Below are 26,432 nucleotides of genomic sequence, written 5' to 3' on the forward strand. Positions count from 1 at the left end.
AGAGTAACAACCTTGAGAAAGCATATAGAGACGCTTTGGATGGAAGTAATCAGATTACGATTTCTCCTACATCACAGTAAAAGTTTATACAGCATTTATTTGAAGGCATACATACAGCGTCCCAGTGGAGCATGCAATATAGATGTAGGTTTGGCAGCAGCTCAAACTAAACACCTGACACTTGCCTGAAGGTCCTTCTCCTGTAGTGCTGGAAAGAGTAACTGCCTCTTGCTCTATTCATCCATTTCCTCATCCTCCAACCCTGTCTGCCCCTTTCCCCTCCAGACATCTGCATGTTACTCAGCCATATGCCCTGCTGTCTTCACGCTGTTGTCCTCCCCCTGTGTGTGACCCGGCTGACTGGCTTCAGCCTTCATACCCTCACTACCTCCCTTACCCTGGCGTTGAACCCTGCTGTGGGTAGTTCCCCATTGCTGCCCCGCCCACCCTCTTGTGCACAGTGCTGAGCTGAGCTGGCTAATCTCTGTGAGTTTAACACCGAGCCAACTGAACATCAGCAATGAGAACTCCCCTCTCTCCTTCACTATCTATCTATTTCTCTCTATATCTATATCCCATCAAACAAATGCGTGCGCACACACAGCTCTTAAGATGTGCTGGTTTAGGTATTTTCCTCTCTCCTGTTCAAAGCATCTTACATAAGCCCCTGGATTGTGAGGACATGAAATCTCCTCGAGAGCATGCCAACGGAGTGCCCGACACAGATACGCCCCAGTAACCTCAATACTCCTCTCCCCCCCTCCTGCAGGGCATCCGGAGAGAAGCTGGATACTCACACATGTTGGAATCAAAGCTGGGCAACATGAGTCTACAGCACTGAACTGATGTAGAAAAAAAAAACACGGACACACGTCGGGCTACCTGCCGGGAAGAGGCCCCTTATTTTGCTCCTTACCGATCCTCTCAGATTTACAGCAATACTCTCACTGAGACTCCACCCCTCTCCGCCTCTCTGGGGTGAATTAAAGAAAGGCTGCTGAACTAAGTTTAAAAGACAGTCATGTTGCTGTGGGATGAACGGTGTTGTTACAGCAGCAGCCTTACTGTTGACCCATCTAGTGCCAACAGACATGTGGATATTTGGCCTTAGAGACTGCAAGACAACATTGGTCCACTCAGCAAAGAATAGTAACAAACCCCGACTGTCAAAAACATAAATATACATATATATATATATATATAAATATATATAAAAGCTAAGAGTCCTCAGACCTGAATAAAGTTGTATTTAAATGTGGGTCATGCAGTGGAGGTTGTCTGTTTTATCTTTTTGTTCCTCATTTTGTTTCTCTATGTCATATGGATGATATACTGTATGGATGATATGATGGCATTTACTGTGGTTTTCAACATTCTAAAAATCAATAAAGTACACAGACGTACTTAAATCACTTCAATTGTAGAGAAACAGAGTCTAGTCTTATACCTGCTTGTGCTTCATGTGTAGGAAGAGTGTGTCAACAATGCTGAAGTCTCTATTTTCTCATATTTGCATACCCATACTGTGTGCCAACGGCAAAGAAAAGATGTGACAAAAATTTTCGCTGAGGGCTGTTGCAGATATACATGCAGAGAGAGAAATAGAAGAAGAAGAAGAAGAAGGAGCAGAGAGGAAACGGGGTTGAGAGAGAGAGGAAGGAAATGTTTCAACTGGAATGATGCATGAACACAACTCCTAATTAGCCTCCTCTTTCCTTTTTTTCCCCCCCCATCTCTCTCACTCTCTGTTTCTTTGTTGTGCATCTTCGCATTCCCCCCTTCATTTTAAGATGTAATTGACATTAAATTCATTCTACTTCTTAATTAAATCCCAGACAACTGTTAACGAGGGGATGGGTTCAAACATTCAGCTCACAACATCCCTTTAAACAAGATCGATTAAGGCATGGCTGGCGGCACAGCCAGGCCCTCCACCCCCTTCTCTCCCCCCCCACCCCCCGACGCCCCCTTGTTCCTATAAAAGTGCTGCCTGCCTCAGGATAACCTTGCCGGAGATGATGAAAGGGAAGCAAATAAGTCAACATGGAGACAGAAGAATAGAAATCTAATTTGGAAGAAAGCAGGATTGAGGTTAATGTGAAATCTGTGAGAGTAGCATATTGGGTCAAACATGCACATGGATACACATACTGCAACACGTGCACAGACATACATAGAGGGTGGTGACTATAGGCAGCAATCATTGATAATGGACATGAGGGTTTACAGCATGTTGGTGTGCTTTTGGATGTCCAGGAAGAGAAAACAATTCAAGAGTGTGAGCTTCTCAGAGAGGAAAGGGCATTTCAGCATGAGTAATGGGAAGCTGGACTATAGTCAATTGAGAAAATAACTAGTCATGGCACAAGGAGGCGGGAGAAGGCGTGCAAAGCTTAAAATGATAAATAGACATTCAGAAAAATAACCTTGAGGTATGAGAATGTGTGTCTGGGAAAAAAAAAACAGACAAAATATGTAACAAGAGACAAGGAAAGTGAGTGAAGACAGAAGAGATGGCGCAGCGGTCCTCTTGTTAGCACTTTGTGTCGAATAACAAGGCTATCAGGTTTGCAATTTTATCCTGTAGAATAATAATTATGAATCATTTTCCTCCAGGACATGTTACACCACAAAGTGTAGTATTGCTCTGCCGATAGATATTGCACTCTGCAACATCATCCTCTCACTAACGGTGTTGACAAAGTGGAGGCTGAACCACCACGCTCTCATTTCTTCACACTTTGAAATCATCGACGAGGATTAGACTGGTGTACCGATTTGATTATATACAGAACCAGACTGATACCGAGGTTTTATTAAAAATCTGATTTCATCAGTCATCTGTTACTAATATGACCCAGGTATCTCCCCGATGACAGCCACATTAAAAGTCTGCAATGAGGACAATCTTTTTTTGCATAATTCTGTTTTTTTAATCTATTTTTTGTAAATTATTTCTTCATGTAAAGGACTAATGTATCCCCAAACCTCTCCTAATATTGAACAGGTGTGTTGGGTCATCCTGCTAACCCATCTGAAAATTTCATTAGTCTGGGGTTTCAGAGATTTTGGTGTCTCATTATTGTGTGAATGCTGTTTCAGAGGCTTTTTAACCCTGAGAAGAATGAAATTTTGAGGAAATATGAGTACTAGTAAAACTGAAAGCACATCAGAATGAGTTGCACATACAGTATGTATAATCAAAAAAAGATCATCCCCAACTTGTATATTGATAAAACCCTTTGTATGACACTATTAAGTCTTGTTTCCATATCATGTTGGACACACGACTGCAGGTCTTATAGAAACTGATTAGGCTTTTGTTACCTGGATACCAACTCCATCCAGATGTAATTTATTAACATACCCTACCTCGCTGCGCTCGCTGAATTCAAATCCACTTGATGTTCTTTGACATTCTGGATTATGTGTCTGGGTGGTTATGGTCACGCTCTTTCTACGGGCACAAATATGTAAATGCAAATGTTCATATGCGCTCGCTGCCCACACACACACACACACACACACACACACACACACACTCAGAAACATAAAAATACACACATACACCTTAAGTGGTTTCATGTTCCAGCATCCTAATACTCTTTCTCCCCTGACATGATAATCATGAGAGTGCAGAGTAGAGTGGACAAGCAGGTGGGCCGAGTCTGAGCCACAGAGCATCATGTGAGACCATCAGACAAGGACAAATACAGGATCAGACTCCTGATAGAGCACTACAACCCCTATTTGCAATGCACTGTATTTCCACACAGACTGGACACATGATGTGGGGCATACATGCTCTATGGAGGCTGTTAGAGAGGCTGGAAAATTATAGTGGAGTGAAGGGGTTGAGGTAACAGTGAGGGGGAGGGAGGGGGGGGGGTTGTGAGAGCTTGTTGCAAAAGAAAGCACAGATGGCCTAGGGCTACAACATGGTGGGAAGAGGAAAGAATAACTGAATAAACTAATTAGAAGGGCAGAATTTCACACACACCTCCATCAATTCAACACTCCCTACCTCCGCTTGAAAAATATGTTTTATCTATAAATCATTCTTATGCAGGGGAAAACAAGACAATGAGAAATATAATACTAATATCAAAGCTCCGGGTTTCACGCTTCATCGCATCTTGTAACACAATAACACAAAAAAGTCGGGTTCGGATTGCGGTGGCTGACGGCAAATTGCTTCACACGTCGATGCCAATGTGGAAATTCAAGCTGGGGCGTCTGTGTCATGCAATGTGGCAGGATCAGGTGGAGGCCATGATGAAGACATTAAGGCTGTGATCTCTCTATTAGCCAGAAAAGAGGACATTTCCACTTAACTAAAGGAAGCGATGGAGAGGAGGGGTGATTTAAATTCAGTGACAAGGCTTTAAATACCAGCCAGGGACCACAGTTGTGCCCTTTGGCAAAGTAATTATTCACTCCCTTAGAAGACGATCAGGTGTGGATGTGTGGCCGTGTACGCGCGCAAGCTCTTGGCGAGTGTGTCGGCATCTGTGTGTGTGTGTGTTTGAGTGAAATGGGAGGGAGCAAGGGAGGTGTGAAATGTTACAGTTTCTCCTCTTTTCGTGTAACCGAGAAGTGTTTATGCCAAACTCTTCAGAGGGGAGGAAGAGTGTTCGGCGAAGGGCTCATATCAGGTGATAAACGTGTGAAGGAAGAGAGAGAGAAGGAGACATAAAACAAGAGCTGGTAAAGGTTAGCTTTCCACCTTTCCATCACTGTCTCTAGCCAGCTTGTTCTCGCCTCCTGTCCATATTTTTTTTACTTCATAACCTTCAACCGGAGGCGGTGTGATATCCGGGGGAGGAGCTCTCTCCCGCTGAGGCCAGACAGAGGCCCAGCCCAGGGGTTGATGGGATGAGGCTCTCATTGGGAAGCTGTCCTTCAAAAAGTGCAGCCTGATGGATTTTTTTGGCCCTGGTTTTGCTTCTATCTTTCCCAACACATCCTCAGTGCTTTCCTCCTGGCAATGCTCCACCTCCCTTGAGCTCCCTCTGTTGCCCCTAACCAAGTAGCACCAACACACACACACACATACACACCTTTCTGCAAGTTTGTTTCTGCTGACAGTCTAGTCCTTAGTACCGCAGGGCTGTTGCTTGATAAGTCAAAGACAGAGTTGTGGGCCCTGATACTTCTCGTTATCTCTGGGGCTGCTCAGAAGAAACTACCCCCCTCCAAACACAAATGCGCACACACACACACACACCGATCTTCCCTCCCCAGGCTTGTCATAGGAGCATGTTGGGCTCACATCGTTATCAGCGCTCCTGCACGAGTTCATCACAAACCCAACGATGTGCAGACTCTGCAGACTCCTCCAGATTTGGAGGAAGGCTGATTGTGAAACATGTCTGAGACCTGATTCCTGCTGGGCCCAGAGGTTCCCAAAAACTGAGCTGCAGGCAGCGAAAGAACAGTCACCTAACAGCAGAATATTCCCCTGCAGGCAGGCACACACTGTAAATAGCACATCCATGAATGTTGCACAAGTAAAGCTCCCCTTGCGTAACATTAAAATGCAGTCAATGGACAAACAGCAGGTTCCTCTAAAAACAGAAACAAATGTTATCAGAGTTTCTTCACAGGAAATGAAAAAGTTTGACCATGGTCCCTCTGTAAAATGTCTGAATAAACTTCTTGTTGCAAAAACTCTTTTATTGTTGAGAATGAAGCGAAATTGGTGGCCAGGCTTTCCCGTTTACAACTCAGTAAAAAGAGAAAGATACGATGGAGACTGGGATCATTGCAGGAAGGTAATTGGAAGACTAGACTTTAATGTGACCTCTCAATGACAATGGATGGTCATGCAGTAAGTCCCAGTCTGACATTTTAGCAAATTATAAAGGGATCACAACCTGGTGTGGATTAATTATTTCACATATATTGTTGGAATGTCTAAAACGCTGGATAAAAAAGGGCAAGATAACCCTCGTCATGGTTATCTTGGTTCGGGTTTGAGGACTAAAGTTTTATAAGAGAAAGTATGTGTTAAAAACTGGCACTGTGGGTTTAAAAGATGTGGGCATTTCGGAGGCAGGGGGAGCTTCTATTGATCTGATCTGGTGTTTTTGGACCCATACTAGGGACTGAAAGTCAAGATATCTCTGCCTTTGCTGTGCAGATTTCTGTTTTAATCTTGTGAGTCCCTTTAAGTAACAGTAAAGAAAATATTTTTGCATTTAAGAAATAAAAATAATCATTATGCATATTGGCCCTGTGTTACTATAGATATAGATGTAGTAGAATAAATAATATTTTCTTCTGAAATGTAGTGGAATGCCAAAAATAGCACAAAAATATGCAAATAACAACTACAATATCTCAGAACTGTACAAAAGTGCACAAAAAGAATTCAGCTGCAATAAAGAGCGTTTGAACTACGTGAACTGAAAGAGTAAATCATGACAAATGTAATCATTTTGATTAAAAGTGCATGTATTCTTGTAACCTTCCTTTTTCTTGAGAGAGTAGTGTTGTGTCATTTGGTCAATGCTCTTACTTGCAGTGCTTTAGATTATTACTATTGTTTGTTCGTCATTTATATTAGTTATGATTACATTTTGCTCACCGCAGTAACTGCTGAGATGTGGGGAAATGGCAATATCGCTAAAAAGAAGTCTGACAGGGCAAAATACAGATGTTTAGATCTCAGCAGTTAACCAGGTGAGTACAGTATAAATGTTTCACTGCTCTCTCTGGTTGAAAAACTGTTTCACCTCTTACCACACCCAGTTTTGCTGCACCACACTCAACAATGACAGATTATCAATTGTTCCCAAACAGTAGCTGACACTTTCTTTACAATATCAGGGAACCATATCAATACATACATGCAGACATCCTCTTCTCGGTACATCAACATGCATGTATCCCTTCACCGATTTCTAGCCACACTAGCAGCACGACTCAATGGATGTTAATGTCTGTCTGGTGGTCGGTCAATCCACCATTTTGGTCCTGACTGAAATAGCGAACAACTAGATGGATTGTGATGAAATTTCATCCATTCATGGTTCCCAGACAATAAATCCTGCTGATTTTGGTGATCTCCTGACTCTTCATCTATCAGCAAGTGAAAGTTTTCAGTTATTCTGTGAAATATATCTCTATTTGATATCTATTTGATGGATTGGCAAAAAATTTGGTACAGATATTCATGGCTGCCAGAGGATGAATCTTACTGACTTTTTCTCTCGCGCCACCAGTAGGTTCATGTTTGTGAACATTGCTGTGAAGTAATTAACTTTTTCTCTATCGCCACCATCAGGTCAAGATTTTAATTTGTCTAGCACATTTTCTGTTCAGCCTCAGCTGTAATTGGAAATGTTAGCATGCTAAGATGCCAAACTAAGATGGTGATAGTTGTAATGATTACACCTGCTTAGCATCAGCATGTTAGCATCATGCATGTGGTTAGCATGCTAACATTAGCATTTACCTCGAAGCACACTGTGAGGCCTCATGGAGTCTTACAGCTAGTGCAGTTTTACCATTGACACCTTGTAAATTTGGATGATAGATATATCAATTTTTCTCCTCATTACCTGTAAAATAATGTCAGCTCCACAGCCTGCAGGAAGACAACTCTGACACAAATCAGCAGAACTCCTAAAAACCTGTGAATGGCTCCTGTCTTTATAACATACTGCAACCACACATGACATCACTCTCTGTTCTGATGTGAACTCCAAACATGACCTCACCAAGAGGTCCCTGTACAAGTCTTGACATTAGCTATGAAATACTGCCAACAGGGAATAATAGCGCCCCAGGGATCCCATGCCATTTGGCTTACTACCCTGTAATGTGTCGACCTTCACCTTAAAGATTTTAGCATACTACTATAACTTCTATTTTGGCTTTCAAATAATTGGATTATTGAGGTTGCATGGGCCAGGGAATTCTAATTCATCGCTGGATGCCTCCTGCATTATGATGATAAATGGCTGAATCTGCAGAGCCTCTTATTGGCTTCAGGTTGTCTTTTCAGACACATACATATAATACTGCCTCAAATATTTTCTACTGTGATATTTTCAATTTAGGGTCCATTTTTGAAGATCTAAATCACATATATATATACATACACACACATATATATATATATACTGTATATACTGTATATATACACACACATACAGAATACAGACACACACACACTGGAGCTTCTGGGGTAAGGCAATTCCTTTCACACTGAGGGATTTCTTTCTGCATCAAACAAGTCAGGCAATTGGAATTATGACCGGGGTCAATGCTTCAGATGAAACACCAAACCTCCCCTCCCTTGCTAAATTCACTTTCCACTCATCCCCGTCTTGCCACTGTCCTTGACTCCTCTTGACCCTTCCACCTTGGGGGAATTGAGTTATTCAGTGGTACAGCTATCACCCTGCTGCCATAACTTTAAAAGCTGACCTTACCGCCTCTCGCAAACATGCTAGCCTGAGCGCTGGTTTATTGATAGAGGCTCTTTAACATGGTTCCTTTGTCTCTGCCTGAGGCATGAGGAAATAAATCAGCTTTACCAATGTCTTTTTAATCCCCTTTCTACACCTCTACAAGCAACTAGGAGCTGATGATTATCCGGTGTCAGGGGCAAAGAGCGGCGTGGTCACTGTATATACACACAGCGACATGTCACTCCTGGAAACTGTCACACAATCTGATCTATGACTCACACAGTCACCAAATTGGGTACACAGGTGGTCCCTGCTCTTGTGACTACATCCATCACTATTATCACGCCACAGGAGGGATGCATCTGCTCCTATTTGTTGCACATAAATACGATAACAATGCACACAACACAAATTTAAATGCCTTTACATCTCTACATAAAGGTATCTGAGTCCTGAGTCACAAACAGAAACACTTGCAGGCAACTGATAAGGCAGTGGTGTGTGGGTGGGGATTTTGGGAGGGAGGGGAGGGAGATTGTGGGAGGGAGGGGAGGGTGATTGTGGGAGGGAGGTGTGTGGGTGATGTGGGGGAGGGCAGCATAGGACGAGGGCGGGGAAGTGGATGTTTTATGAGGCCCTTAACATTTACTTCCCCAGCGTTTCAATCCGCCGTGTCTATTAAGGACGGCTGCTCCTCCTACGTGTTCCCCATCCATCAAAGACAGAGAGACACGAGGCCCCACACTGACGGACAGCTCGATATGATGGAGGGAGAGAAAGTCGGCGATAGGCAGGGGGGGGAAGAGAAAGTGAAAATACCGAGAAATGGAGGAGGAAGAGAATGAGAAAAAAAGGGTCACTGAGTGGAATGCAGCTGAAAATACAGTCGCAGGGAGAGAATGGCAAAGGAAAAACACTTTCAGGTACAGACCAAATGGTCGAAGAGGCGTCCGTACAAAGAGCTGAAGCAGCATTTTGTCCCAGAATACGTTTTGTTCAAGGTGGGCTGCTGTCCGTTCGCAGGCGCAGTCTGAAACGCTACAGAATTTTTGTGACTCTGCACAATAAACCAAACGCACACTGCCTGCCGAACAACATTTTGTGAGGAGCAGTGAAGTCAAACAAGCCATAAATAAAAAGAGACCCTGAGAAAATAGATGAGGTCTCCATTCACTGTGACAGAGTGTGTGAGGTGTGTGTGGGTCAGGTAGGTGTCCAGCTCTGTTCAGGCTTTAGTAATACGTGTAGCCCCTGCAGGTCACTGCTATTAATTACAAACTTAGCCAGCTACCCTTCCATTAATCTAAATTTAGAGTCTAGACTAGCTCCCGCTTGATGCTGCAGCTACAGAGCGCTGTGCCAACCAACCAATCACATAATAGATTTTCTGCCCTCTGGCCGACCAAAGACAAGGTCCACTATCTGCAAACTAATCATAGCCACAGTCTGACACTCTCAACCTGCTGGCAGCCAAGGTCAGCGTACCACTGACCACCACAACACACACTTGAGGCGAGAATTACTGGAAATTCACAGTGGGAGACTCTGTGCAGCTGAACGTTTTGACCACCTGAAACGCATAAAATCAGGCTTGTTAATGAATACATGGAGCTAATGATCATTGCAGTGATGAACAGCTGGTTTGCATTGCTGTTCATCTGCCTTCGGCCTTTTATCTTAATTAACGGCATACATATGTGCAGCGATGTTCCCACTCTGAGGCGGCGCCGGCCGGCACTCGCCTGCAACATGCGTAGGTCAGACAAGGAAGCGTGGGGAATTTGCTTTACAACAGATCAACAAGGAGAGAGCGGAGAATGAGAGGGTAAATGAGACAGAGATGAAGAGAGGGGAAAAGAGGAAGAGAGCGAGTTGCTGAAGGAGACAGAAAGAGAAAGGGAGAGAGGGAAGGGAAGGGAAGGAGGATGGGATGGAGAGTGGAGGGGGGGTTATACCATCCTGTAACCTTGTGTTCCCCCGGCCATACTGCCCCTGGGCTGCTGTACCCCCCTCCAGCAATTAATCATCTGATACTGAGCTTACTCAACCGACAACCAGCTCCCCCACATCCTAATTAAGCCAGGAGAGAGGAGAGGAAAAGAGAGGAGAGGAGAGGAGAGGAGAGGAGAGAAGAGGAGAGTAGAGGAGAGGAGAGGAGATGAGAGGAGAGAAGAGGAGAGTAGAGGAGAGGAGAGGAGAGGAGAGGAGAGGACAGGCAAAAACAAAACAGCAACCAAAAAACAATAGAAAAAGGATGGTGCCTGTCAATGCAGAAAAAAGAGGTACAGTACAGTGAACTACACTGGAAGCCAGAAGCAAAATACAGAGAAGGAAAAGGGAAGAAATCCAAATCTCAAGGCCAGTTCCTATGGATTGGTAGTGAACATAATGAAAAGCCTGTGCCAGCCTGCGTCGAGGACCATCTATCTACCAGACTGGCGAAGCAGGCACCATGCTGGTGCCAAGGTTATTCTACAAAGCTCAAAGACTGTGTGTGCATGCGTGAGTGAGTAGATGTATGTGTGTGTGTGTGTGTGTGTTAGACAAAATAAAGTAGAGGCAGAAAAAGAGTGCGTATGCATGTGTGTGTTTATTTTGGGCTTGTGTGTGTGAGAGCAAATGCTGCAAGATATGTAAGTATAAGAGAGATTATATGCATGTGTGTGTTACAGCTTGTGTGTAATTGGTAGTAGGAAGTGTCCACATGTACCTTTTTCTGTGTGTGTGCATGTGTGTGTGTGTGTGTGTGTGTGCGTGCATGACTTGTTTTCATTTCGGAGAAGCCTTTTCATCTTTCGTCCAGGATACCGGGAGACTTGATGTCCTCGCTCTCCTTCTTCCTGGCTGAGACACACTTGCGTTGTCCCGGCCACCTGCCAGCCAATTAGCTGAGCGGGCAGAAGCAGCTGCCCAGTAGCAGGTGGACGTCCATCCCAACATCCTTACCACCTGCTAATGCTAATGGTTCTGATCTCAGGGACCACTGGACTGGGCTGCCAGGGGAGGTAGGTCAACTGTGGATAGAAACCACTGAGGCTGAGCTGAACTAAAGCCTTATAGAGGCCTCTAGTGGGCATGTTATGAGACCAGCACATACTGTAACTCTAGTCTAACTGGCTAGTATGATTTTTTGTTCTCACCATGGTAAAGCTTTGCAATGTGGCCAGTTATTGCCAATCCAAAAATCCCTAAGAAAAAGCCCTTAATAAGAACTTTGAATGAGGTATCACCCCTAACAAAAAGCACGTTTCTAAGTATACAGTTAGTACATTACTGTAAAACTTAAAGCTCCCCTTTAGGCATGTTTTATGACATGAAAATCATCTGCTTTGAACAATAATTTGTGTCTGATATGTTCATCATCATTCTGCACAGTGAAGCTGAAGCCGAATGAAGTAACGATAAATAAAACACATTTTTGTGTAAAGGGGGACTTTAAGGCTGGTGTTATTCTACATTTTTAATAAATGTGCTCATCCATCTCTCAATACTCAGCTTCTGTTCCAACTTAAAAACGGATCAAAAATTTATAGTGTAATTTTCCTACATATGTTGCCGCTGTAGTTATTGACAAACTTTAATCAGACAGGATTAAATAGAGCATTTTTGAGTACTTATTTTAGCTGTGGATTAATGCACATTTGGTATTCTCATGAGTGTTTCCGGCAGCAGGACGATCTATGTAGGACTGACTCAAACTAAACTACAGCAGCTGTGCTCATTGAAATCAAGGAACCCAGTGACAATAATAGCACATGACACAGAGAAATAAGTTAAATCAGGGTTTGGACTACATGAGCTAATATTTAATAGGATCAATTACCTTTGATGCAGTAAATTATACTGGGTTTGTGCTTGTACTGTACCTTTTCAGATACTCTCAAATAATATGAAATAATACGGTTTATCTCTGGTGTTCAGTATGTAGGGAGACACTAATACACTGAACAATGTTTTTGTCTTTTTTTTGTCAGTAATTAATGGAGCTAAGTTTTTTTTTCCTGTATTTCAATTCCAAATGAATAATTGTGCCAGAAAGGTTAATTGCATCACTTTTGTGCAGCAAAAGATTAGACTGTTCTCTGAATACCCCGACATCATGTAGAGCAAATGTAAAATCTTTCATGAACTGAGTACAAGTTGTTAAATCAGTCAGAACAGACAGTAAGGGAAGAGGATATTTCTACATATAAAAAATGTAGATTATTACTTGAGAAATATTGTCTGCAGACGTGCAAATTTTTAATGGAGATTTTACTAATAGATCATTTTCTCTCTACGTCTCTAAGTCACTGATAGGCCTACAGATCAAAACCAGTCACATTGTCCCTGAGTCTGACTATCCGCAGCTCATCCTTGTACGCTCCATCGATCCCTCTTTACTCACCATCGCTCTGCACAGTGAATAATTAGCTCAGTCCACAGGTGGGGGCAGTGATGCAATAGCTTTTTGCGATCAGACCCCGAAATAGGCCTGCTCCTCTCCCCCTCGTAAAATGCCTCGACCCTTTTTCACTTTTATAGATGGAGGAGTAATATATGGCTTTATTTACGAGGACAGGCCCTGACAGATTTAATATTTTAATTCGTTTTTATGACCTGAACATAGGGCCGCGCAGAACTCTTTATGAGCCATCGGCATGAGCGAATGGAGCGACAGGGACCACCGGGCGGAGACGGGAGGGCAGGAAGTGACAGATACAGCCATTCCTCATGTATCTCTGCCTAAATACCAAGCATATCTCTGCCTGTTCTAACCTCTGCCCACACCGCTCCTCCCCCGCATGTCTCTATCATCCGTCTATAGTCCCTCCCCCCCATCTCCTCTCAAGCCATAACTCCAATGAGAAGACATGGCCACGGAGCAGACAGTGCAAGTCTAATAGAGGGGAGATTGATAGTTCAAACGATTCAGGGCTAGTACGGAAGGGAGATTCATGCCCGAGAACCTCAGAGCTATTGGTTTAGAGATTGATGAATCAGAAGATACAGCCCTAAACTTTACAAGCTTTTCATGGCTTCAGCAATACCCTGCCAATACTTTCAGAGTTCAGGGTTCAGACTATTAACAGCTGATATTGGAGCTAGGCACGGGAGGGTTGATTGATGTGATGATCCAAACTCTTCTGTGTAGATTGGTGGTCATTTTGAAAGCAGAAGTCAAATAGTTTTTCACAATCAAAAAAAAAAAAAAATTCCCACACCCCTCTAGTACCATGAAAAGTTTGATTACTTTTAATGGAAATCAATAGGGTTTCAGCACTCGCTCTCTGAGAGAATTTTTAATCAAGAGAAATTCATTATTTTATGGTACCACACACACACACACACACACACACACACACACACGCACAGACACACACAGACACTGCTATCATCTGTCTTTAGAAGAAGAACCAATAATAACCAAGATACCCTGTAACACGGGCACCAATTTTTTGCTCCAATTTTCCCACCAATTAAAGAGTTTATCGTTTGACACAAAATTAACTGTCCTCAAAGGTTGATTCGGTAAAACTTCCAAAACAGAAACTTTGAGAAAAAAATAGAGAAGGTCTTCAAAGTGCCGTATCCGGTGGGACTTAAAGCAGTTCCCATGGGAACTGGCAAATGAGCGTCTACCCAGCCTCACCCCTCCAGCACAGCGCCGGGAGAACACAGTGATTATCGATCTGTCTGAGGGGCGAACAGCTCAACCAATCAATGGCTCTTTGAGTCCCCCAAGGATTGTGGGATAGAGGAGGAACAGTGTGTGTATGTGTGTGCGTGCAGTAGAGGGAGGCGTTGAAACGGCAGTGCCAGAGTGATTTCTGTCCAACACAAATCACCAGCTTAATTGACGGGCTTGAAATTGGTTTAAAAGGCCTGGTGCCTCCCCTCCACCCCCCCCCCCCCCCAGCTCCCCTCCCGTGCTGGCATCAAGGCAGAGCGCCGTTTAAAGGTATTAGTGTCATTATCCCCCCTGGGGATGGAGGTGAGGAGTCGGTCAGGGGCTGAACAGGCCGGGACAGCAGCAATCAAAACACTTCACAGCCTGGTGAGGTACAGTTCATACATTTCATCCCCACTCACTGCCTTCTTTATGCATCAGCACTATTACTGCTAAGTGTACAACCATTGTTGACACAGAGCAAACTGGTTAACCAAACCAAAACACAAAACCACAGGGACAGAAATTGAGACTTAATACAAGTACAAACACTAGAGAGCTTAAACAGCACAGCAAGCCCTACAAATGTTATACTTGAAATTACTGCAGAAATAATTACATAATTGACATAATTAATCAATAAGTGATTTATTAAAAGTGCCAAAGAACAACTGGATGTATGTAGTTTCTCAAATATGAGGATTTACTTTCTGATTATTGTAAATATCTTTGCTTTTGTGCTGTTGTTTGGATAAAACAAGACATTTGAACACATCACCTATATGCCTTTACATAATTTATAGACTAAACCATTAATTCTGGCTTATTTTCTTAGTTTTGGCCACTATTGCTTTCAGTAATAATATCATTGTACTCACCAAATCATTAATGTAATACCTCATGAACTATAATGTACAAGAATTAACAGTATCTCAAGCATGAATTAATGCAAGAACAATATGTTAATTAATGCAACAACTAAGGTATTTCAGTCATCATGATTTCTGAGTTATTAATGATGTTTGTGTCTTTTTCATAGTTAAGTCTGCACCAAAGAGACAGGATAAAACTCTGACCAGTCACAGCTGTGCAAACTATTTTGTTGAATTCCAAGAGTATAATCATAATCAACCAAGTAAGATTTTTTCATGACATAAGCCCCTTTCACACTGAACAACACCCACTTGCATCTGGCTTTTATCTTCAGTGGAAAGGGTACAATCGGCATTCGTTCCCAGGTCAAATGACTCTGCAGCAGTCACAGGTATTGGTGTCGGCTCCATCTCCAATTGGCAGTGATGGAAACATGATGCCCGGGTGGACACGCTAATTTTCACAACTTGTCCGTTTGCTCTTTTATCTGATTCTTTCTGTGGATGTCTGTAAACATATGGGCTCATTCATTTGTTTACATGTGGTCTCTCTGTAATGACAAAGTATGAGAGATTATATGCAAACATATGGTCTCATCTATAAGTTATGTAGTATTAGCATGCTAAGCTAAAAGTCAGACAGCTGTGTGACTTTATATCTGTGCTGTGACATCTTTCAGAGCACAGAAACACTGTAAACACACTTGTCACCTGCCCAGCACGGCGCTGTTAAACCAGAAACACTGTGGCTACGCCTTATTTTTACACAGTCTATGTGCTACACACAGCACGGCTATGCTAACAGTGCTAGCCATGCTAACTAGCTGCTAGCTGTGACATCGAACATGACACACTAGAAAAAAAAGAGAAAGGCAGACTCATCTACCGGCAATGGGAAAGACGTCAATCACCCATTGTTAGCGGGTTTATCCACATTTTAAAAACCTGCATATATGCACTAATTTTGGTATAAAAAGGGCATTTGTGTTTGTCACTTCATTTACAGAGTACATCGAAAAACAACAGATGTTGACCAAAGTGCTTTACAGAGAGATGACAATTACAATCAAATAAAATCGCAGACATAATTATGAGGATCAAAAGAAAATGCATAAAATGTAGAATAGAATGAATAAAATTTAGATAAAATCTTAAAAAACGGAACAGCACTGCACAGGGAACAAATAAATAATAGAAGCAGAATGGGACCACTCATGTCTTCAGGATGACTATTAAAAGGCTAAAGAAAAGGAGTGTGTCTTCAGACAGGTTTTAAAGATATCATAGAGGGAGAGGATCTAATAATGAGTGGCAAACTGTTGGCCAACAGAAGAGAATGTCTTTGTCACCACTGGAGTTTAAGTGGGAGCAGTGATTGTTCAGCAGATCTGAGGGGTCTGGTGGTTGAAATGGTGATGAGAAGCCCAGAAATATAAGCTGGTGCCAGTCCATGCAAAACAAATAAAAGAATCTTAAAATCAATTCTGTATTTTATTGGTAACCAGTGAAATACAAGAGATGATCTGGTCGCTCCAAGTTTATAACCTTAACTATGGATGAATATTCAACAGAATACATATGAACTACTGTGACTGTTCAGAAGTCATGCATGAATTCATGATATTTCATGTACCCTTACAATACCAAGTGTTAAACACCAGTTTAATTGGTGAGATCTGGGAATGCAATAATGTTTCTAAAAAAAAACAACAATTTCTACTGGGCAAAAAGGTTGATTGATCAGACAAACTCCAAGGTCCATGTGTCTGAAAGAAAAAAATCATATCAACTTTGACCTACTGTGCTTACCATACCTATGTGGCTTTGTTAACCCTCCTGTTATGTTCATTTGTCAGGAACAGCAATGATGTTCCTGGGTCAATTTGACCCAGTGCATGTTTAATTATCCAAAAGATGTCCGAAACCAAAAAAATCCTAACAAGCAGTGTGAATATTTCATTACTAACTCCATTTACATGCATTTACACTCACACACACACACACACACATACACACAGTGTGTGTTTGTGTGTGTGTGTGTGTGTGTGTGTGTGTGTGAGTGATTAGGAAAAGAAATATGTCTCACAGTTGCAAAGAAAAAAATAGTCTGACATTTCTGACATCCTTTTACCTCCAGTTTGACTGCTGGGTCAAATTGACCCGAACAGTATCTATGTGATATAAACATGCAGGGGGTGGTTGCAAATATGTGAGATGAATCATTTTCATATTATATGTTGTTTACACTAATTAAGGCAAGCAGAAGAAGTTTCATACTGAAAAAATACTTTTAACTATTTTTCCTAGATCTTCAAACTTTAAAACAGGTCAATTTGACCCGGAACATAACAGGAGGGTTAAAGCAATGTCCTTGTGTTCCCAGAAATCAACAATAAACTCAGTGAATAACATGCTATTTTTAACCAAAACTACATGAAAAATAAGACCTTAGTAGTCATAAAGATGAATTTTCCTTCAACACATTAATCTTAAACCTGCAGTTTGTAACTTTTACATAAAATGAACATCAGTTACATTCAAGCCCCTTGCCAAACGAGTTCACACAAAGCTGATTAAGCCTATCACCGCCAGATAAATCTCTCTGTATTTCACAGTATACAAAGTTTTTAAATCTCATGTCGGGCAGGACATTCCCGCCCTGGCTGTTTGAATGTGCACCCAGAGACTTCCACCACAGAGCCGGCTAACTTCCGGTTAGCCCTCTGCTAACTATAACGGGGATAAAATAATTTAATCATGCACCTCCTCTAGACTTTCCAAATGTTATTGGACCAAATGGATCAAATTCTGATAGTGAAACAAGTCATTTCGTGCAGGGTTGTGTGACGCTCGAAACAATTTATCCACCTTTTTACGGCTGCAACAGTAGCGACGGAGTAGGCTACAGCGGAGCCTATGACGTAAGAGCATGTCGACAGTGTTTTTGTAATTACTGTCACTGACAGAAGGGGGAGACAAAAGTGCAGCGCTCTAGCTTTAAAAAAATAATTGATATAATTTAAAATATAAAATATTGAAAGCCCTACTTTAAAAAGACATCACTAGAAAGGACATTCTTCTTACAGTGTGTATTCAGTCTGTGGAGAATATAGGCTCAGTGAGAAACTGATGTTTAGCTGTGGGCCTTCTTCTGCACTCAACAAGTCACACACTGATCAAACTGAAGGCCGAGGATGGGCTCGCCCTTCGGAACGGCCTAAATAATTAACAGGCCTTTAATTAAACCTATAAGCGAGCAAATGACCGCGGGCCCCTGGAGAGCCATGGGGGGAGTGGAGGGAGAGGGAGAGGGTAGAGTGAGGGTAGAGTGTGTGTGTGTGTGTGTGTGTATGGGTTGGAGATATCAGATTATGGTAAAAAAACAAGGAAGAGAAAGTGGCCTGATGAGCACATACGGTTACACAGCCTGGCCAGCTCATTTACTTTGACATTTGAGCAGAGCCATCGCCACAGGAAGTGACTGTAAAGGTGGCAGATACGGAGACATCTGACTCACAAGACTGACTGACACCTCGAGGTCCATCCATTTGAGCCCAGGTGAATGAGATGAGAGAGACCAATCAATAAGGCAACGGTTTGATAGAGTGTTTGTGAGTGGCTACATTTCCAGCTATTGAGCTTTCTGCGTTTCTAATAAGGGGGAAGATTTATAATGACAACTAACTGATGAGTGAGCTGAGTTGAATGGTGAGCAGACACTGAGACAACCAGTGTGATAAGCAGTGTGTGCTGGGAAAATAAGGATTTCAAAGGCTTTGTTCATAATGTAAATGTAAACCACAAATCCAAACAAAAGATTTGAACCAATCAGTCTCGCATTGATTGCAAGTCTTTTAATATGCTAATCAAGATGACACGACTTATTAATATGTAATGAGGTTAAGTTACAAATGAAGTCTTCAGTTATGTGTCTTTCACTGTATTTATATGTAGATTGGGACTTTCACCTTGTTTTTAATGTTTTTTACATTATGAAATCCAAGCTGTCATATTCCTCTAATAACTGATTGTGCTGGACTTGCAGGTTTACTTGCCATTTAAAATAAACTGCATGAAGAGACCGTCCTATATTGTCCAATTAGTTCTCCATTTCTTACATCTCCAATTAGTTTTCCCGGTAATGTCAGACTTCTCTGCTCCGACTCCACCAAATATTACAAGACACGGAGCATAAGATCTAAAAATGCCATCATTTTCATCAGCCTAATATTGCAGAAATGGGAGTAAGATCATCTTTCTCATTGGTTACAGTGACAGCACTCTCATTTAATCAAATTAAATCTCAAGAAGCGTGTCATGCCACACACCCCCTACATATTTTCTCTCTCTTTCTCACACACACACACACACACACACACACACGTTTCAATCTTCTCACATGCCTGCACACACTTAGGTTCTTTCTTTTAGCTTCCAAGTGGCACAAGCACTCAGAGATCCAATCAATCACACCTTTGCTCAGACACACACACACACAAATACACACACAGGGCAAAAGGTGCTGAGGCGGACTTGCTCTAAGTTCGCTGCCTGACCAATGATATCCACTGTCTTACCCATCACTCTGTGGGTGTGAGCGTTTGAGCTGTGGCATGCAGCAGAACAGATCACTCTCTTACTCTCCATTAAAGAAACTGCCGACCCCGACGCATGCGCCTCTTTTTAAATGGTGGTAAAGAGGAAATTAATCTCTCCCTGGGCTGCCGTGGCAGGATATTAATCTAGCAGCTTCATTCATCTCTCCATCTCTTCTCTCTTTGCCTGATAATCCTTTCTTCATCAACAAACCACAGGTGGACCAGCAGAGTAATTGATTAGGATGTGCAACGCCCCTCTTCGCATCTCTTTGCTCATCACCTTTTTTTTTTTCCTTTTGTTAATCCCTCCGCGCATTGTTGCAGTTGTATAATTTGCCCGTCAATCTCTCATCGGTTATAACAGGTTATTGATGTGACTTTTTATGTTCTTGTCAAAGAGAAAGTCGGTTTAGGATCGACTGAAGACGAGTCTCGACCTTCAGTTTAGTGTCATTTGGTCTTTGTTAAAAAATAAATAAATAAAAGAACAACTCTGTAATTACTGCTGTAATTATGCTAAACGACATTCATAATTAATTACTATGTGCAAACCTCTTTCATTACCTCACTCTACTTGCTTATTGATCACCGCAGACATCTAAAACAACTAAAAGACAAAAATAAACATGTTGCTCAGGAATGAGGCCGTCTCCCTGCGGGCCACTCAGTGACAAATACGTCACCTTGTTTTGATCTGTAATTATAGCTCCCCTTCCTGGGCCAATCAATATCATTTTGAAAATGTCACTACACTAGAGTGGGAAAGCGCAGCCATGACTCAGATCTCACTCTCAAAAAATAGATAAACATATTAAAAAATGAGAAAATTTGTATTTTGAGAAAACGCTGGTGAGATATATTATTTCCTTCAATTGTGGTTAAATCCAGCCATGAGTATTTGACAAATGAACTGGTGTAATTGTGGGAGAGAAAATTACTCCTTTATGAATAGTGTTCCTATCATTCATAAGTGCATCTTTACACAGTATCTGCCCCCTGGGTATATTAATAGCAGTTTTTTCTAGAGCGGCTCTCAGCTGAGGAGCCTCGAGTGAGAGCCGATAAAGCAACATGATTCTTATCTGAGCATTAACCCCTGTGCTGCTCCCAGAGTGTACACCCGCCCAGACGGATCAGGGTGAGGCTGCCGCGTGGACCCTCAGGGAGACAAATGGGGCTGATAAAGCTAAGTTCATTATCTTTTACTGACACATCGGTCGGGGGTTAGGCCTAATCTGAGCCCAGAGGAGCCCGGCCGCTTGGCCACAGCACGACCTGGCTCTGTTACAGCTCTTAATCGGATCCGAGGTTAATATGCTGCCTCTCTATGACAAAAGCAGTGCGAGAGAGGGGAGAGCAACTCCTCACCTCACCGGTAGAGAAATAAGCACCCTCCCGCTCTCCCTGGAGATCCAACACTTAGCCCACACGACTGAGCCATGACTCAGAAGAAAAAGAGCACGCCGCAAAATAAATATCATTAACCCACAATTAAAATCCTGTTCTCTGTCCTGACATCCTTTATTGTTCTCATATCTCTGTCCAATTACAACATGCTGGAGTAATTACGGCTGCATTAAAAAGTAATGAAGTTATATGAGCAGGGCAGTTTCCACAGGGCAATCTGACAGAAGGTAGAGAGAGAGGAAGGAAATCACTGAAGCTGGTGGAGGACCCGCTCATCCTTGCCCATGAGGTGAAATGTCAACTAGATGACTCTGAAACATCCACAATTCAGCTGATTCTTCCTCATGGCAAACTGCAATCAATCACTCTGCCTCCTGGGTAGCCATTATTTTTTAGCTTTTTAACTGGTCAACATGATCTCGTAGCCATGGAGACAGGGTCGTGCCCAGAGGGCAGAGGATATAAATGGATGCCAGGTCTTTTGTAATGTGTGTTAACAGATTTGAGTCAGTAACACACTCATGCAAGGCTCTGGCAATTAAAACAACATTATTTATGTTTTGTTAACTCTACCACTGCAAGTGTTTTAATGTTTAAATCACATTTCTCTCTCTCGCTCTGTGTGTGCGTGTGTGTGTTTGTGTGTTTGTGTGTGTGTGTGCATCGGATCTTGTACCATGGCCATATAAACACAATAAAGACGGGGTTATCAGACTGGACTTTACATTTCACATCCCGCATTAAATCCCTGCACTTGTCACGTTCATATATTTCATCAAACTGGACTTTACGTTGTGCATTGCATTCATCCTCCACTGTTACATAATTTAATTATTTATGCACAAGTCACATTTCATTTTGCTTTTGTCACCTTCATATATTTCCTACACTTTTTTTCTTTGTCCATAACGCAGCCCATATTTCCTTTGTACAGTCAATATTTAATTTCAAGTTTTATGTCCCATTTCAAGACTATTACTATTACTACACAGATTTTTAAATTTAAATTTAATTTCAATATTACTTTGTTTGAAAGAAAACCTTAACATGGTCACAGTGAGGAAAATACTCACATTCAATTCATCCCTGGGGCGATCAAGATCATCATCAAACAGTTACATAAAATGATACAAATAACATAACAGCTCAGATAACTACACAACGCAAAGACAATGATTCAAACAAGGTAAACTATGTGGTTTCAGTGATGGCAGCGTCCATAGCAACCACCATAGCAATGATAGAAAACCTGAAAAAATCTTTGTAATAACTGATAAACTAAACATCGTATACATTCACTGAGCGAAGATTGTGAAAATGAAATGCAAATTTCTATCTAGAAATATTATCAAAATGCACTTTAACACTAGAAGTGTCAACATTTCAGTCCCCCCTAGAACCACCGGGGGAGTCATTTTTACCTCCTGCCACAACAGCGTCAGCATTCACAAAGATGTCACCTCTTGAAGCAGTTAAGTTGTTCATTTTCATCTGTTTTTTTTTAAATAATAAGTAAGACTTAATAAAATAACCATTTAAAATTCAGTTTATGGGGTTTATTCATTTTACAGTTGCTTTAAGCTATTTCTTAACAGAATGAAAAGATTTTAAAATTCAATAAACTGCAGGCTACAATTAACAAACAACAAAATAATTAGCGCATTTAAATAGAAGAAGAACATTAAGTAATAGTTAAAAATGAATTTTGGATAATAACGTGTTGTTTTAGTAATGCTGCTGGGAATAAAGTATCTATCTATCTATCTATCTATCTATCTATCAAATCAAGCTAGCTCTAGCTCTTGAAAAGACATCTAAACAACGGGTGTTGCTAAGCAATTGGACGTGGCACGACATATACAGCGGTTTCTTTTTTTTTTCTCTTTTTATCCCACACCCTCCATAATTCACTAGATGATTAATGAACCCATTTTCCTAAAATGGGTTTATTAATTAAGTTATTATTTTAACAGAGTTACATACATTTGAAAATGGCGGGGGGGGGGGGGGGGGGGGGGGGGGGGTAAAAATGACCCCTTGGCGGTTCTAGTGTTATTATCTAAGCTATCTTAGAATATTGCATTTTCCACTAAGAATAAAAGGAATGTCAGCCTTTTTTTTTTTTTGCAGACAGAAACATGACAGTCACATGACATGAACGCAGGCCAATAGAAAAGAATAGGCCAAAAAGAGTAGGCATCTGACAATTTTAGAGCCGTTAATGTGAAACTCATACATTTTGCGTTGTGGACCAATGTAGTTCTTCCACATTTTGATGTGAGACTGGGTTTGCACTGTGGACCAACATGGCTATTACACATTTTGATGTGAGACTGGGTTTGCACTATGGACCAACATGGCTATTACACATTTTGATGTGAGACTGGGTTGCTGAGTGAGGCTGTTAAGCGAGGGTCAGAAATGAGAGCAAGGCAATTTGAGGTTGGAAATGAGCGATGTCCTTTCTCATTTGAGCACTGCAGAGGCCTTACCCTCTCAGACGCCACCTCCTCTTATATGTCAACATGCCCATTGTGTTTCAGCTTCCCTCTGTTGTGTTTGTCTCTCATTACACTGAAGAAAGAGAGCCAGAAAGAAAAGAGTGGTAAAAACAACTGTGAGCCACAGTGATTTGGAAATGAAATATCAGCCCCAGTCTGTGAGGAGGAGGTAATCTCCCTTTAGAGGAAAAGACAGCAGATGAAAAAGACAACTAGGCGGGAGAGAGAGGGGGAGACAGACAAAGAGGGGAGGGGAGAGGAAAAAAAGAAGCACAGAGAGAGAGAGAGAGAGGGAGTATTGGGGTGCTGGGATAGATTGAGCTCATGTCTGAGCTGCTCCACACATGAGTGGAGATCTGACACTGACACAGTACTGGTCCTGCTGGTCTGAGAGCTGCACAGAGAGCTGTGGCTCTGAGGAAAGTTCACAAATTCCCATGGATGGAAAATATGTTAAATTAATTACTGTTTACCATACTAATTCATCTTGCTTATTAAGCTGTACAATATACTGTAGTAAGGTTATACAATTATTGTATTATCATTTACAGCACTTAACTGTTATTTTTATTTATATATTTATATGTGTAACATTAAATCGCTTATTCATGTCCCCTTGCCTGAGATTAATTTTAGTTCCTACCTGCCATTGTTTTTGGGGGACAGCTGTGTGTGTAACAGTAACAGAGTAACACACAACAGTGAAGGTAATATCGTCTTATCATTTTGGTGTCGATTTAAGAAGATTAAAGAAGATTATTCAAAGAGAAGCTGTAGCCCTGATGTTAGAGAGAGTAGCCCAGAGTGACCAGAGAATGCTACCCAGCAACAAATGGATGGATGGATGGATGGATGGATGGAGGACGGATGCCCATAAGAATGACTAAAAAAAATGAATAAAAAAAGAAATTGCTAAAAAGAAAAAGGTGTAATTTTGAATTTTTCCATTCGGGAGGCTAAATTGATTTTTAACCTGGACACTTTGTTGCATTATGTATCTTTGTCTGGCTGGTTTAGTAGCCTTTGTTTAATGGCTTGAATGTCAATTTACTGGATTGATCAGTATGTCTGGATCAGGACCATAGCCAGAATTCAGTTCATGCATTCAAATTTCTGCAGTGCAACCCCCACCCAGTTAAAATATTCTTGACTTGCTACCAACCAAACTATGTAAAATTTTCTGAGTATTAAAAAAACCCACACAATTAGACAAATTAGTTATATGTATAACTGTTCAGGTATATTTTCTTAAAAGTGGAAACAGACAATTTTTCAACTTTTAGTGTCAGGTGGGGTAATGCTAGAAAAATAAACATTAAGAGAAAAAGTGCAAGTTTGTTCATTCATTTAATCAATAATGGAGACATGAAAGCAGATGGAAATTTTTTAGTACGTGTTAAGAAAAGTGAACGGGGTTGGTTTATGTTTTTATTCATTAATTCACAAAAAAGTATTGATGTCAGTGATAGCATTAAGTAATAAAGTTATAAAACATAATTATAGAGGTGTTATTATGGACATGTGCAACTGATCCCATAATAAGAAGACAGGGCATTTTTGAATGAGTGGAAAAATTATATAGATCGAATATTTAGGTAGATTATTCCAGTCAGATGGAAATATAAAGGCTTTCTTAGTTATAGACTCAGGAACATAAAAAAAAGAGCTGTATAGAGTGTCTCAATTGAGAGTTTCATACATTGTACAATGACAAGTTATGAAAAGACAACCAAGAGCAAATCTGCATAGTCTATTATAAACTATACTGAGAGGAAGATTAGTTTTGGATGCAGCCTGATATACAATGGCAGCATAATCCAATATTGGTAAAATGAGGTGAGACGCGAGCTTTTTTCTATCAGTAAAAGAAAAACAATTTCTGGATCGGTAAATAACACCATACTGAAGTTCAATATGAATAATATGGCTTTTAAATGAAAGCCATAGGTTCAGGTTTTTGGTGTGTACCATCAAGACAGGCAAGAAACACATGAACAAGCTTTAGAATTGGATTTAATGCTTTGGCGAGTACTGAAAATCATAGTGTGTGATTTAGTTTTATTGAGTAGTAATTTATTACTTGTGAGCCAGTGTTGTAGGATATTAAAATCAGACTGCAAAGCTGATTCAATCTGTAATAAATCAGTTATAGAATATATTACAGTGTCGTCCGCATAACATTAAGAGCAAATCGAGGGGATAAAAATGGAAAAGAGAAGTGGACCAAGAGTTGAGCCTTGAGGTACACCTTGTTGTTGTACTAATGTATCAGATTATCTTCCTTGTATGACAATATATAATTTTAACAGAGTAAAGTTTATCTAAAAGAAGGTAGTGGTCGACCACATTTAAAGCCTCAAATTAGTGAAAATCGTACCTGTTAATTTACAATCATTAGATGCAGAGAAAATATCGTTTATAAGTTTTAATAAAGTAGTAGTTGTGGAATGATTTGATCGAAAGCCAGATTGGAAAGGTGATAAGATATTGTGCTTGTTGATTAGTTTTTCAAATACTTTTGCAGTAGAACAAATGATTGAAATTGATTTCTAATATTTGAGTTCAAGTACATCGCCCACATTTTGTGCAAGGGAGTGATACATGAACATTTCCATATGGCAGGTATCTCAAAAGTAGATAAAGACATCAAAAGATCATAAAGAGGGTAGATAAGAACATGGGACGATAGTTTTGAGAAATTTGGTTTCAACGCCATCTAACCCAGGACCAAAACTTGCATCATTAATGGCATCCTGGACCTAGACAGGTGTTATTCTGCTGAAAATGAAAGAGCTGTGACTAGACAGTACATTGTTAAAATCACCACCAACACAAGAATCAGGCATTACAGCAGAACAGACCGAGGAGAAATGATGATTAAATGCTTGAGCAACTAAAAGTGGAAAATTGTTTAGGATTTTTAAAGTCATGAGCAAGAGATTCTATATAATTGGATTTGGCATTTCCAGTCATAGTTTTACTCA

The sequence above is a fragment of the Thunnus maccoyii genome, chromosome 18 (assembly GCF_910596095.1).
Source record: "Thunnus maccoyii chromosome 18, fThuMac1.1, whole genome shotgun sequence".
NCBI lineage: Eukaryota > Metazoa > Chordata > Actinopteri > Scombriformes > Scombridae > Thunnus > Thunnus maccoyii.